Source organism: Panthera tigris, chromosome C1, assembly GCF_018350195.1.
Source record: "Panthera tigris isolate Pti1 chromosome C1, P.tigris_Pti1_mat1.1, whole genome shotgun sequence".
Classification (NCBI taxonomy): Eukaryota; Metazoa; Chordata; class Mammalia; order Carnivora; family Felidae; genus Panthera; species Panthera tigris.
This window is the reverse complement of record NC_056667.1, coordinates 48623193-48638363: the sequence shown is the minus strand read 5'-3', so window position 1 is coordinate 48638363 and position 15171 is coordinate 48623193. Positions and strand designations below refer to the sequence as shown.

Genomic DNA, 15171 nt, shown 5'->3' with positions numbered 1-15171 from the left:
GTGAAACAATGTTTTGTGTGCTAGGCATTGTGTAAGCTATATCTCATTTAATTGTGGCCACAGTCTTAGAATCAGGTGGGTATTATTCTATCTCTTTATAGGTGAGGAAATAAACATCTGCAATTAAACCCAACGTCACTTAGCATGTAACAAATGATAATCACGATGAGCCCATGTTTGACTATAAATCTGCAGTTCAAACTATTTCCACCCTTGGATATTGCATAGTTTTCTATTACAAACAAACAAAAAACAGGTCATATTTAGCAGCCTGACACAACACTCATTCATTATCTCATAGCTCTGTAGTGCAGAAATGTGGCACTCTATGCATGCGCTCTCTGTGCAGGCTACATTAAGGTATCAGCTGGCTATGTTCTTATCTGAAACTCAGAGTCTTCTTTCAAGTTCATTCCTGTTACCAGTGGAATTCAATTCCTTGTCTTTTTAGAACTGAAGCCCCCATTTTCCTGCTGGCTATCACCTGGGGCTGTGCTCATATTCTGGAAACCATCCACATTTCTCATCCCATGGCCCCCTCAAGTCAGCACATCAAATCTTTCTCATGCTTGGAATCTCTCATACTTCTTCTGATACCAGTCAGGGAAAACACTCTGCTTTTAAAGATTGTTTGGTGGGTTAAATGTCAGACTCTTGATTTCAGCTCAAGTCATGATCTGCGCGATGACCGTGTGGAGCCTGCTTGGGATTCTCCTTCTCCTCTCTCTCTGCCCCTCCCCAGCTTGTGCTGTCTCTCTCAAAATAAATAAATAAACTCTGAAAAAATAATAAAAATAAAGATTCCATGTGATTATATTATACCCATCTAGATAATCTCCTTTTGCCATAACACAATAATCATTAGAAGCTATCTGATCATATCTATAGGTTCTACCTCCATTCAAAGGGGAGGGTATTATACAAGGATTAAGATCACTGGGGTCATTCTTAGGATTGTGCCTAACACAGATGTTGCAAACCTGAAGCTCAGCTTAGCTCTTTACTGACAGCCACATGGTCTCAAGGCAGGCACCAATAACCTCATAGCTTTCCTGCAACCTATAAGCTTCCTAAAAGAGCCAGGATCAGATTTCCACCTTATCTTATTTCAATCCCCTCCAATTCTATGAAACTCCTTCATTCTCTCCAAGAGCTGGCTGGCCTAGGCAGGAACTGAAGCAGTTACAATTAATTGCCTAATGGATATGTTGATGACAAAGGAGTTGGGGACAAATAAAGGCAAACATTTAAATGTATGTTCATAAGTCTAACTAGAAACTAGAGGAATATATCAAGAAGTAGTCGCCAAAAATATCTTTCTTATCTTTATAAAAAATACACTGGGTACCACACTTCCTCCGATAATTTTTGTCTTTTCCAGTTTCACGTAAGCTCCAAGCTGCAAGAATGAAAGCTCCATGCTGGTTCCCCACACAATGAAGCCTCAAATAGTCTGAAATGGCTACCAGCAATTGGTGCTAATTATGATTCAAAACTGAGGATATGAAGGTCTCTTCCACTCAGACAAAGGGCACTGCTATCTAGAGAGTTGCTGGGCTCAGCTTTCCCCTACCCACCACCACACACAGCTTGACAAGAGGTGACACATATGCCTCAGATTTCAATAAATGCCCCTGGGGGAGAATGCAGAAAGTAGGCGTTCTTACTTGAAAGAGAAGAAGGATCCTATAACACTCTAAAGTATAACAGCATGTCCTAATGGAACACTTGAACCAGTAAGAACTTTCTGTCTACCCTAGGATTTCTATGTCATCTCTCAAACCTCCAACAATTAAATGAAAATTTATAGCTGCTAGTTTTCTAAATAGCTCTCCTCTGTGGCCTTTCCTGAGACCCTGAGAAATTGCATAGTTCCTTTTTTTCTCAACTCTGTAAGAGACTGTGCATTTTTTAGCTTATATTGCCATTATTTTTCTTATCACTTTCGTGAGACTATTACCCTCTTGAGTGTGGAAACTATGCCTTGTTGTACATTTCTATAGAATTCAATGTCTGGCACATAGTAATTGATTAATAAAATCTCAAGTGATATAACACTAGTCTAATCAGTGTTTTGTGTTATTTTTCCTGTTGTGCTGGGTTTTTTTTCTAAGTCTTCTTTAAAACAAGGGTCATAGGGGCTCCTGGGTGGCTCAGTCAATTAAGCATCCAACTCTTGATTTCTGTTCACTTCATGAACTCATGGTTTGTGAGTCGGAGCCCCACATCGGGCTCTGTGCTGATAGCACAGAACCTGCTTGGGATTCTTTCTCTCCCTCTCTCTCTCTGCCCCTCCCCCACTCACATGTGCTTACTTTCTCTCTCTCAAAAATAAATAAATAAACTTTAAAAAAAAAAACCTCAAGGTTATATACTTCTGAGTTAGTGGGTTGGAATAGGGTACTGCTTCTTAGTGTGAGCTAACCAGAGAGACTTAGCTTCTGTTTCTGCTTGCAACTAGTCACAGTGTGAGCCAGCTGGGAGCATCTCAGATGGATTTACAAGGACCTAGTGAACAAAAAAAACCCACAGAAATTGAGTGATGAAGTTTAAACACAGACTGGTAAATCCATCCAGAGAAACACTGAGCTCCAAAGGAAGGTTTAGTTTGGGTATGGACAACATCTCATGCCACCGAGATCCATTTACTCTCTTCTTTCATAGGAAGTTCCAGGACTACAGTGGAGATGTCTTTTTTTTTTTTTTAAAAAAAAGGAAAGTATTCTCCTTGCTTCTCTGAGAAGAAAGGGAGAAGTCCAATAATTCATATTCAATATGGTGGCCAGTTGTGATATCCTAGAAGAGTAAAACAAAAGAGCTTGTAAGACAAGTTAAGGTCCTGCTGATTTAGTTTGTCTAGAGGGCAAAATTGATATTCATCAATTCCTTCATCAACTATCCATCTTAGATTCTCTTTACCCTTGGCTAACATGTTAACTGGTCTTGGTTGTTTGCCTGGCAGAATGACCCAGATTATAATCTCTAAGAGATCTGAGTTCTTAGTTTTTCATTGTTTTGCCCTTGTTTAGGTATGTTTGCTATAGTTGACCATAGTCATTACCAGACACAGAAGTATGAAGAGACACCTCACAGATTCCTCTGGACTGCAGATCTACCCTCTTAGAGTAGTAGTCACCCTTTCTCCGTAGGTGGTAGGATAAATTACCACCACCAGTACCATAGTGCTCTTCTAAGCCTATTAGTCTACTGCCATTTGAGCAGTCCAAAGTGACTTGGTAGTAGTTACAACACCCAGTTTAGTAAAAATCTATTTTATCCTTTGGAAAAGAATTTTCCACCACCACAAAACTAGGGTCTGTAACATGTCAGGGTCTTAGATTAAGGGAATGGAAGCACAGATTCTGTAAGTGGATCCCTGGGCATAAGAGTTTGGTGCCCATTTTCACTTTCATTCCTCATTCTCTAGAGCAATGTATTTAGTTAAACAGGACAAAATACTACTAGTTCAAAGTATACACCACATTTTGAAGGACAGTATCCTATCCTGCAAGCATTTTCCCACTGCCCAATCCTAACGCCCTCAGATGAGTCTTCACTGGCCTTTCCACTCTTATCAGACTGGCTGTTTCCAAGTAATAAGGTACATAGTGAGATCACAAACCCATAACCATGAGCTCATTGCCATACTTCTTTTGTTATACAATGGGTCTCTTTATCAAAGGCAATGTTGTGTTGTACTCATATCAATGGATGAGACTTTTTATAAGCTTTCAGATAGGAAAGGGTCTATGGGAAGGGAAGTTAAACTGATATCTGGAGTATGTGTCAATTCTAGTAAAGATAAATGACTTCTTCCTCCAAGGTAGAAGGATTTTGATGTTGTGATCTGCTGCCAGATGGCTGCTTGGTCTTCCTGAGAATTATTCCTTGGTTTTTGCTGCTGGCAGATTTGCACTCAGCAGTGACAGTGGTTATATGAGCCTAGGTAAGGAGGAGCTTATGTTGTGGAGACTGTGAATAACATACCTATCTGCTCCCATGATCTATCTAAATGCACAAGCACAGGAATATTGAGGAAAAAATATGGCTGACATCCTAAGAATAGGTCATTCTTCCCTCTTGCATTAGATGCTACCTGGTGACATTAAATGTGACACAGAAACTTACACATTTCAACTATTCCCTCCTGTTCTTCCTGATACACATTAGACAAATTTTGGAATTGCCTTGACTTAGGTGTTTTTCTTTTCAGACCTAAGCTTGTACTTTTTTTTTAATGTTTATTTTTGAGAGAGAGAGAGAGAGAGAGAGAGAGAGAGAGAGAGAGAGAGAGAGAGAGAATGAGCAGAGGAAGGGCAGAGAGAGAGAGAAATACAGAATCTGAAGTAGGCTCCAGGCCCTGAGCTGTCAGCACAGAGCCCAACGCGGGGCTCGAACTCACGAACCATGAGATCATGGTTTGAGCTGAAGTCGAATGCATAACCGACTGAGCCATTCAGGCGTCCTTAAGCTTATACTTTCTATCAAGGCTGTACTGAGACCTAACTCTAATTGTCAGCCAAAAGGCAATGAATGACAAGTGGTAGGGGTGAGTCTTGAAATAAAAAGAGTCACTTTATGAGACACTTGCTGCAGGCCAAATTATTACATGGTCTCCAGAAAAGGGGAGACTATTCTCCTCTGGAAAAAATAGAGATGTTGCTTTTACTGGCCAGAAAGATCAGAGAGAATTGGGGGTGTTCCAGATTTTCAGATTTATTTATTCAAATGTTTCTATCCCTGGTCTTGTGCTTCTACTCTTTTTCTATCAAGACCCTGATTGGGACCTAAGAGACCTACAAAGACTATGCATGTATCTCCTTTGCAGCCCAGTCACCCTTATCATGAGCTCCTGGGCCTAATTTCCTCATAGCTGTGTCCTGAGACTGCAGAAGACTGACCTATAAAGCTCTGATAAAAACCTTCTGGTTTTTATATTCTTCCTTAAGTTGAAATTGACTCTCCTTTATCTTTTATTTTTTTGAACGATGTCTTTAATGTTGTCTAAGTAGCCACCTCATTTTACAAACTTTATTTGAAAAAACCTTGCCGCCATACCAGTTAAGAGGTACAGCTTCTTGGTCTCCCAATGCCTTATCCTTTAACTGTACTTCACCAACATCGACAGCTAAACACTTAAGTGATTATAATGTATAGCATCTTACTACCAGCAATGAGTCTTACTGCTTCTAGACAAGTGGGCAGTATAATTTTAAAACTCTGTTTGTTAGAATCACATCTGGTTTTAGCCAAGTCTCTATAGAGCAGAGCCTGAGGCAAGGATTGAAGTGATAATACTTTATTTAGAAGAAATAAACCTAGAGATAGGAAGGTGAAAAAAAATAAATGAGGCAAAGAAATATGAGAAGCAATGCAATGTATTTTATCACACTGGCCACTTTTTCTTAGTAAGTCAGGAAGACTTACAGCAGTTTGTTGTCAGGTATGTTTGCTTGACCTGCAGGATTTCTTAGGAATGTTCACAAAGAAATTTTTCACCTCAGAGAAATCCCCAAAAAGATAAATGAGGTGGAATTATCTGACTAGCTCCCTTCTATCTCTCATTTGTCACTGCTCTTGGTTTGCCCCATCGCACTAGATCAACTTCTATAGCAAATACGAGCCACAGCACCCTGTTTGCAAAAATATCTAAACCTGAAAGCAACCATATGTTTGGAAGCCATATAAAACAGTAAGAGTTCATGAAATAAAATATACAGACAAATATATCAAGTTGACTCTTAATAAGTTACGATAGGTAATTAATATTATGGAGAAGACTGAAGAGGAGAAAAAACAATGGAACCAGAAATCCATAGAGAATTCTTGGGAATGTTCTTCTGATTGACATGAAATATGTTTACATATTCATGATTCTTTTTTTAAAAAATCAAGAAAAAATAACAACATATTTTATATAATTCTACCCTAAAAATAAATATCTTCTCCTACAGTGAAACAAGTCATTACTTGTTAACATACAAAAATTAAGTATTAGTTGGTGCGTACTTTTTTTTTTTTACCTTTAAAGCAAACCAAGTACTTGATGTAAAGCAGAGGCAAAGGAACAATGTAAAGAGTACCCATTCTTGAGTGACTTTTGGATCCATACCAAGATTTTTTTTATTTTTACCTAAAAGTGTGCTCAAAAAAGCATATAGTATCCTCATGGATATGTACTTTGATACTGTTGCTACAAATACTGCCTAATCTAAATCTAAAGGTCACTGGATTGTACCTTCTGTAAGAGCATGGACTGCATGTTTTAGTCACCAATGGATATAGTATATCAAACTTGGTAAGCACCCAATTAGAATTTTTTGAATGATATAATAAACCAATTAATCAATCAATCCAAAAAGGTCTGATATACTTTTCCATCTGTCATTCTCATTGCTCTTGGTTAACCCTATTTGAAGTCTTGATTCTACATCAAATACAAATTACATTGACAAGACAATATTTGAGTAGTCCCCTCCAGTTTGCCTCATAGATCTTCCTCAGTGCAGTGAATATGAATATTGAAAATTGTACAAATATGTAGCTAAAAAAATGAGACTTCAGAATGTTATGAGGTTGATACATGAGTTAGGCATGGCTGAATTTTTGTGGTCATTTAGGGTAACTTAGGTACCTTCAAAGGATCCACAATGGTTTATTATGTCAGGGTTCATAGTTTTACAGGGCATATTTGTCTTCAATCTAAATGTATAAAGAAACAAACATCATAGCTTTTTGTAGGCTTATGTGATGAGTCACTCATATAGGATTCATTACAGACCTACCATGGGCCAAATTTCCCTATTGGTAGCAAATTTTTCTCTGCCTTTGTCTTATTTAATATGCTTCAGTCCATTATTAATAGCCACAGAAAAATAAGCCTGAATTTTGATGCTTATCATGGCCTGCACTCCAGAGCATGGATCCATGGATGATTTTCTACATCATGAGACAGAATTGAAAATGAATGGATAGCCAGTGTGGGCTCAAAATAATAAAAATGTACTAAGAAGGTCATGGATCTTCTCCCTCAAAATATAAAAATGTCATTCCATAGGATACTTGAGAAACTTCCTACTTTTTCCACAATATTTCCATATGTTATTAATGTTCAGACCAAATGGGAAAGGAAATAACAACCTGCAGTACAAGGGAGTTCACCATTTCTCCATTCTAGCAGAAGTATTCTTGTCCAAATTTGATCTGTTTCAAGACTCAATATTTTTTTTTCAAAATTCGTTTTTTTTAATTCTTTTTTAATATGAAATTAATTGTCAGATTGGTTTCCATACAACACCCAGTGCTCATCCCAACAGGTGCCCTCCTCAATGCCCATCACCCACTTTCCCCTCCCTCCTACCCCCCATCAACCCTGAGTTTAGTCTCAGTTTTTAAGAGTCTCTTATGGTTTGCCTCCCTCCCTAACTTAAGACTCAATATTTTTAATATGTGCTCACGTTGTCAACACCAACCAACTGAAAATACGTTGGAAGCATTAATTCTTGGAAGAATAAGGAGTCAGGGAAGTTCTTAGAGAACTCCATGGGAATAGAAAATGATTCCCTGGCCAATAAAAACAACAAAGGTATGAAGAGAAACAAGATATTAGCTATCAGTGGAAAGAATTAAGTGCTTCTCATACCTGGTGACATCAGACAAAAAGTCCAAAATTAATGTCTCAGGTGATAATTGATGCTAGGCAGATAACAGCTAGTGGGGTTAATGGCTTCTTGGAAAACCAGGTGTGACTAGATTACAGGTAAACTCAGTGGGACCATACCCCAGTTGAATGGAAAGATGCTCATGAAAAGGGGGTGTGACTGAATTTTCTTGCTTCATCCAAAGCTAAATTCACATAGTGGAGTCTTGGGAGAGCTCAGAGTCTGAACACATACGTTTCTCAAGTTTTCCATACTTACTCAGGAAAAGGAGTAAAGCATCAGTTGTCTAGATTAGTTGAATAGCTCTTGAAGAATAAAGTTGTTCAGCAATTATCAGGCCCTAGATCCCATTTGTTCATTTCTCAACTAATCTACCATTGTCAATATGATCTGCTGTTTAAATTTTTTAACATTTATTTATTTTTGAGACAGAGAGAGAGAGCGCATAAACAGGGGAGGGTCAGAGGAAGAGGGAGACACAGACTCTGAAACAGGCTGCAGGCTCTGAGCTATCAGCACAGAGCCTGACGCGGGGCTCGAACCCACAGACTGCAAGATTGTGACCTGAGCCGAAGCCTGACGCTTAACTGACTGAGCCACTCAGGCGCCCCTGATCTGCTGTTTAAACTTACATATCTTTGGGGCGCCTGGGTGGCTCAGTCGGGTGAGCGTTCAACTTCGGCTCAGGTCATGATCTCAAGGTCTGTGAGTTTGAGCCCCGCGTCAGGCTCTTTGCTGACAGCTCAGAGCCTGGAGCCTGATTTGGATTCTGTCTCCTTCTCTCTCTGCCCCTCCCCAACTTGTGCTCTGTCTCTCTATGTTTCTCAAAAAAGTAAATAAGTGTAAAAAAAATAAAAATAAATACACTTAACATATCTTTGAGCTGAGATCATCTTCCAATATTCTTAAAAAAAAAAAAAAAAAAAAAAAAAGATGGGGCACCTGGGTGGTTCAGTCTGTTAAGTGTCCAACTTCAGCTTAGGTCATGATCTTGTGATTTGTGAGCCTGCCACATCAGGCTCTCTGCTGTCAGCACAGCACCCACTTGGGAACCTCTGTCCTCCTTTCTCTCCCCATCCCACCCCCATTTGTACTCTCTACTCAAAAATAAATAAACATTTTTTTTAAAAAAAGATAATTTGCCAATATTACAGTCTAAGAAGTGACTATTGTTCTTGCCCACATTTCATGAAACTAACAACCTGGTGACATCAAAGAAGACTACACAAGTTAAAGCTTCCTTTTTTAGTGCAGGCAGATGAGAATATTTTAGGAGCTTTCCTTTCTCCTATATTTTTTCTCCAACTGAATTCTTTAACACTAGATTTTCCCTTCTATATTATTAGAGAAGTGATCAATATTTTTTCTCCCATGGGCCAAGCAACCTTCATGGACTCCCAGGCTTCTGGTGTGCCTGTCTGTGTCTCTGAAAGACAGTATGATACAACTATAAGGATCATGGGACTAGAGACAGAACAGAAGGCTACTGATCACAGCTCAGCCACTAACTCATGTTGTACAACCTTGAACAAGTCATTTTCCTTTTCTAGGTCACAGTTTTGTCATCTGTCAAAGGGACGTATTCAATGAATAATTTGTAAGCTCAATTTACAGCTTAAATGTTCTTTAATTCAAAACGTAATTTGGGATCTAGATTTCCATGATACTTTCAGGAAGCTCATTTACTTCAACAAAGATTAGAGTTTCTGGATATTAAGTATAGCTAATGTGGGTCTATATCATGAATGTACAGAAAGTAATTGTTAGCTTTCTTAAAATTTGTGAACTTTTCCAAGTTCACTTTGGATACCTTTGCAGAACTCTAGAAGAACTTATTTGCATATCCAATCTCAGTGGCCTCAGTGATTTGAAACATGTCTCTCAGGTGGACAAATCAATTCAGTTTCATAAATGGGTCAGTCCCTGTTGGTCCTCTTTGGGAATAGCCTTTCTACTTAAGAATATGTTAGGAAGGAAATGGGAATTATTCAATGACTAGTGTCTTTCACACTCTGCCTCTTAGGTCCAATGGACCTTTAGCAAGTGCCCAATCTGAGAGAGAACCAGGGGGTTACTAAGGCATTTGCAAAAGAGTATCCATTTGGATTTAGTAATTAGTGCTTCTCAATCTTTTATTATCCTCACTATGGCTGATTGAATGTGAATCCTTCATATATACCATTACTCAATGGTTTTTCTTTTTTTTCCCCATACACCCTAATATATAAGACAGAGAGAGAGATGAAAGGATCCCTCAGGAAGTTTAACTCTTCCTACATTGATGGGAAATGCTTCAAAGTTGGCAAAAGACCAATTTAGAGCCCTTTAGAATATTGTTTCAAGGAACGAGCCTATGTGATATCAAATGCTGCAAAGTCTCAGTTCCCATCTATAATAGAGTATGCTTCCAATAAATGTTTATTATTATTATTACTATTATTACTATTTTCAGGAGCAATATCAGTACTGGAGAATTGGCATTCTATTCGATATAACACTTTTCCATAAAAAACATCCTCACCAAAGTTGTAAGGGTTGAACTGAACACATGATGTGTTGGATATCATCTGTTTCTCCTCTACTTCGACTCTCTACCCTTTGTGCCATGTGATACAGGAGGCTGGTCCATGTAAATATATAATTGGGCTAATCTTCTCTCTACTTTCCAAATGGGTATGGCCAATGGAGAATACCATCAGGAAATCAGAGGGGCAAGAGCAAAGTGAGGCTGAGTGTTTATTGCCCTGCTCCCTCCCATTATGATTGGTTAGTTGCCATCAACCAAAGGTCTCATTCCCTATTAGGCAGTTTTCTTCACCCAGCTATCTCTGTCTCCAGGTTAGTATCCACTCTCTCCTCTTGCCCATCAAGCTAGTACTTTCCTGTTACTAGCCAGACAACACTGCACTATTTATGGTTTACCTGCACTCAAACACACCTTGGCAAATAGTCCTTTTATTAAACTGCCTTCAAATTATCGAGTTTAAGTGTGGCATGCCTTTCCTGATACAATCCTGCCAATGCGCATGGTCTTTGTGCTATTAGCTCTATAGGGACAGGGATCTCTATTTTGAGTTTTTAGTTGCTGTATCCCCAGCACATACAGTGCCTGGCATGTATTAGACACTTAAGTAATATTTGTTGAATAAATGACTGTTCTCTAAATAGGGTTTTAGCACAGGTCTTATGGAGACAAAAGCCTTAACAATTTTGGAGGTTCTCTTTAAGAAAAGAATATACATACATGTCAATGTTGCCAAGTTTACAAAAATATATTATCCTATTGGTAAGGCCTCTCCCAAGGCCTTGAATGGGTCCCATAAGAATGAAGGGCCCTGAAACTCAAGCTTCTCCAGCTTCAGCCTACCTCTTCTTGGACAAACTCAAAGTTTCAAGGAAACTGCCAGTTGCCTGTGCATAAATGTGAAGAGAAAAGCATGGTGTCGTGAAAAATGCATAGAAGTGGGAGTCAGATACACATGGGTGAGGGTTCCAACTCCTTTGCCTATTAGTTATGAACTTGGATAGGGGACTTAACCTCCAAGAGACTTGGCCTACTTAATCTACAGAAGATGGTTAATAATTCTTCCTTCAGAGGACTGCTGTGAGGATTACCTAAAATCACGATGTAAAGTTCCCGGCATACGGTAGGTGCTTAGTAATCATTCAACCTTGCCTGGTGAAGGTATTTTCCCAGCAGCTTTCTTTTAAGCCTTCCCCAGGCCTGCTTCCTTTCTGCTATGATTGAATTGGATTTTCCTCCTCAGTCCTCTGAGAGCCAGTCTAAGCAGCTGCTACTTCAGGACCAAGACCATGGCCCTATTCACACCAACTTCTGGAGTCAATATTTGCACAGTGGAAAGTCCAGCATGCAGCACAGTTTGCCTGCGGCCAAATATCCAGCCCTATTTGCCAGGGATTCCTTTCTGTCACCAGCCATAACTCAGCCAGATCTCTGAGGAGTCATTTATATGCTCTAAGCAAATTTTTTCATTCCTTTCTCAGAGAAAAAATTCTCCCCATATTTCATTTTCTAAGTGATCTCAATGGCATGTCAGTTGCCTTTTACATAAACATTATAGGGTTGAGCAAGCCACATTTTAGAGGCTGGGTTACCTTTTTTTTTTTATTCTATGTGCTCTTTTATTAATGTTCTCCTCTTCCAGTTACTCAGATATGAATTACACCCAAATCCTTGTTTAAACAATGCAAAATCCATGAAGACAGGGTTGATATTTGCTTTATTCATCGTTGTACTCTTAAAGTAGTGCCTGGCATGGAATAAATGTTCAATAAATATTTTGAATTAACAAACGAATGATTAGATATATCATGCAGAAAAGAATGTAAAAGGATGACCTAGGGGATAGGAGTTATAAGGATAAACTTAGAAATCAAGTATGGGCAATATTTCCTACCATATTATGTACAAGGGTTAACTATCTTGTGGGACAGTGAGGTCCTTGTGACTGGAGGACATCTGTCAGGAATTCCATAGGGAAAAAGTTTGCATTGAAGATAGAAGTCAGTCACATCTAATTTCAGTTCCAACTCTGAGAGTGTAGGATTTCATAAGGTAATATTGCCTAAGTATTAAATAGTGGCTTGTGGAAATTTGAGAACCTAATTGGCTTTGGATCCAATTTCACTTTCAGTATACTAGCTTTAGTACCTGGGCCAAGTTTACTTCCCCAAGCCTCAGTTTCTACATCTATATATAGAGTAAGCATAACACTGACTTCACAGGATTATTGTGAATTAAATGAGATATTAAATTTAAGAACCCTCACACGTCACTCTAAGTATCTATGAACAATCCAACAAATACTGGATTCCTCCTCTACCCCTATCCCTCAAGTTTTTATTCTTAATAAAGGTAGAATAGTTAAGCAACTCCTTTCTTAAAGAGGCTGGTGCTGCAATTGGGAAGACCTGGCCCATCAGTCTGTCACTGGCCATAGTCACTCTGTGACTTACAGCAGATCGTATACCATCTTTAGTCTCTGGCTCTTCAGTTATCACCTGAAAACCTTAAATTAAGGCTTTCTTGGGTTATCTCGTGTCCTGAAGATAAGAAGTTCCTTCAGAAAGCTCAGTTCACCTACATTTTGGAACTCATTCAATACTCGGAGTGATATTAGGAAAACCCCCCACTTCCTTGTCAATTTTTCTGACCATTATAGGTGGGATCTCAGCACGTGGCTGAATCTTACCTGGTCCCATGAGTGTAGTAAGGTATACTTTGGGCTTTGTAAAATATAATAAGCCACACATGGAATTCATTAGCTAGTATCAACCTCTCTTGGCTGAGATGCAGACACCCTTTCTGACGCAGAACTCTTTCACAATAACTTCATTTCTTCCCGGAATGACACTAAAGAATCAATGCACTATAGCTATCAGGATACAATTTCAATTTTTCAAAGGGAATAACCTTAACATGGGCCTGGTATCCCTCCTTCTGCCATACAGTAGGGCCTTCTACCTCCTTTAGGAGCCCTCCCTGGAAAGCCAGGAAAAACTCTGCTAAAACTGTACTTCCATCCATAACCATAGTGGGGAACAGATCATTTTCGCTTCTTGCCCGGGAACCCTACAGCACACTGGTTTGTCTTCCTCAAATCTGATTAGCTCTTCAAATAAGAAACCTAATGCCTTTTCATTATATCCTTCCTCCCCTGGGAAAAATTTTCAAAAATAATAATATGAATAATAAAGCATAACATTAAAATGGGGCAAGCTATTCAGGAAAGATGAAGAGCAAAGGGTCAACAAAAGACTCTTTTGCCTCTAACTGGGAAATTTAACTACCCTCTCAGTTTTGGTTATAAAGGAAAAAGAAAAAGATTTCACTCAACTGTGAAGGCAAAAGATCTGATTGATAGAGCTGTTATCCTTGGTTAGCTTTATAATGACTTAAGTTGGACGGGTTGATTTTAAGAAAAATTGATATCAAAAATGTGCCTCTGCCTCCATGTCTGTGCTTAAGTCACAGCCACACTCCCCCGACCCCCATAGTACTTTCTCAAAGCACTGTCATCATTAATGAGTAGTGTTCAGGTTCCGGATGATTTCAGGCCTCGATCTGCAGATACACAGGCAGATCCTGGCTGTGTTAAGCTTTAAATGCTCTTCTCCAGAGGTTTCAATGTTTCTGCCACTTTCTCTTAATTCCAGTAACTTGCAGGGTCTACTACACTGAGACTTTTCAGGAACCTTCTACAGACCCAAACCACCCCAGCTCAAAGGATCCATTTGGATGTGACTAAAGCTTGAATCCACAAGCACAGAAATACTGTGGACTATAGGGCACCTGGATGGCTCAGTCCGCTAGGCATCCGACTTTTGATTTCACCTCAGGTTGTGATCTCACCAGTATGACATCTAGCCCCACTTCAGTGCAGAGCCTGCTTGGGATTCTCTCTCTCCCTCTCTCTCAAAATAAATAAATAAACATTAAAAAAAAAAAAAGAGGGGCGCCTGGGTGGCTTCCCCAGTGGAGCGTCCAACTTCAGCTCAGGTCATGATCTCACAGTTTATGAGTTCAAGCCCTGCATCAGGCTCTGTGCTCACAGCTCGGCGCCTGGAGCCTGCTTCAGATTCTGTCTCTATCTCTCTCTCTGCCTCTCCCCCACTCATGTTCTGTCTGTTTGTCTCTCTCTCAAAAATAAACATTAAAAAAAAAAGAGAAATACTGTGGACTAAAATAAAGAACAGAAAGAAGGCCATAATGTAGACACCATCCTCCAAAAAAGACTGCAGCAAAACAACTCCTGAGTATGGGGCACCTGGGTGGCTCAGTTGGTTGAGTGTCCGACTTTGGCTCAGCTCATGATCTCACAGCTTGTAAGTTTGAGCCCCGCATCAGGCTCTGTGCTGAGAGCTTGGAGCCTGGAGCCTGCTTCAGATTCTGTGCCTCCCTCTCTCTCTGCCCCAACTCACTTGAATTCTGTCTCTCTCTCTCTCAAAAATAAACATTAAAAAAATTTTTTTAATAAAAAAACAAAACTCCTGAGTAGAAATCAGAGTGCTTGAGTTTCAGAGTCAACAAATTCTAAGCACCCACTTAATAGTGATAAGCTGGCATGTTTCACCTAACTAGAATTCTAACTAGAATCTGTATAAGATATCATTATTAACTCTATCTTATGATGAGGGCACTGAAGCTCAGAAAGGTTACATGACTTTTTTAAGGTCGCAAATTTGTTTCAGTGTTGAAATTTGAACTCACATTTCTTGACTCATGTTTTTGTTCTTTTCAACATAATACAGTGTTTCTTCAATGAAGTGGGAATCTTGGCTCTGCTACTTGGTAGCTGGATGTCCTTGGTCAAGACACCTACTCCCTCTGTGTCTTTTCTTTTCTATAAAATATCGAGAATAGACCAGAAAAGGAAAACAAGAAGGATTCTGTGCCTATCTGGCATTTAAAAAAAAAAAAATGCCACTGATTGCCTCTCAGAACCAACGGAACAGAATTAAAACCCCCTTTGACCAAGATAAAACCATT

At 39.3% G+C, this 15171-nt stretch overlaps 1 long non-coding RNA gene across 2 annotated transcripts in view; it reads right to left on the bottom strand.

The window, feature by feature from the left end:
- Window positions 1–2654: 2654 nt before the first annotated feature.
- Window positions 2655–15171, bottom strand: part of LOC122241404 — a 132891-nt gene continuing 120374 nt past the window's right edge. For both annotated transcript variants that reach the window (XR_006221517.1, XR_006221518.1), the window contains exon 5: window positions 2655–2796. This is a non-coding gene — a long non-coding RNA (uncharacterized LOC122241404). The remainder of the gene's footprint in view (window positions 2797–15171) is intronic.